The sequence below is a fragment of the Lipotes vexillifer genome, unplaced genomic scaffold, assembly GCF_000442215.2.
Source record: "Lipotes vexillifer unplaced genomic scaffold, Lipotes_vexillifer_v1.1 scaffold190, whole genome shotgun sequence".
Classification (NCBI taxonomy): domain Eukaryota; kingdom Metazoa; phylum Chordata; class Mammalia; order Artiodactyla; family Lipotidae; genus Lipotes; species Lipotes vexillifer.
In genome coordinates, this window is record NW_006794958.1 from 1655299 (window position 1) to 1656419 (window position 1121).

Genomic DNA, 1121 nt, shown 5'->3' on the forward strand with positions numbered 1-1121 from the left:
CCCCCCCCGCCTCCCTATTCCACCCCTCCAGGCGGTCTCAAAGTACCGAGCTGATCTTCCTTTGCTATGCGGCTGCTTCCCACTACCTATCTACCTTACGTTTGGTAGTGTATATATGTCCATGCCTCTCTCTCGCTTTGTCACAGCTCACCCTTCCCCCTCCCCATATCCTCAAGCCCGTTCTCTAGTAGGTCTGTGTCTTTATTCCTGTCTTACCCTTAGGTTCTTCATGACATTTTTTTTCCCTTAAATTCCATATATATGTGTTAGCATACGGTATTTGTCTTTCTCTTTCTGACTTACTTCACTCTGTATGACAGACTCTAGGTCTACCCACCTCATTACAAATAGCTCAATTTCATTTCTTTTATGGCTAAGTAATATTCTATTGTATATATGTGCCACACTTGACTTTTAAAATTAATAAATTTACCATAAAACACAATAATGAAATATAAAATCATAATCCTACTAGCAAGAAATTTATATCTGAATGTGAGACAACCACTGTGTCTATTCTTTGAATAGAAGTCAACCATGAATTTCTGTGCAACACATGACAGAAAACTTGTATTTTCTATTATGTAAGAGAAAAGCCATTCTATTCAATCATAATCCAGGTCTGAGGCTATACTTATTTTTTTTAATTGATGATATAAACAATTTACCAACATAAAAAACATGATATAAAATACATTGTATCAAATATAATTTCTGGAACTAAATGAAAAATATTGGTCAGTGTTGTAGCAAAAAAAGCAAGTTAACATTGATTAATATCAGTGTTGTAAATAAATTACAAAAAAAGTTTGGGAAATGCATTCCAATGTCTTTATATAAAGGTCATTGGAAGATTAGTACTGATTTAAATTTTACCTGGCTTTCTGATATTGTTAACAGGAAAATAGAATTATTTGAACCAGATATGCTTAAAATCTTTTTCCAAAAGATATTTTTAAATAGATAAGTGATATATTTACATACATTACAGTTATATGTAATACTGTCAGTTTACATGTTCATTTATTTGCTAACTAGTATTTTTGGGTGTGAGATGTGGGAATTTATATTTTTACAAAACTTGCCATGTGATGTTAGTGTGTAACTATAACAGGAAAGAG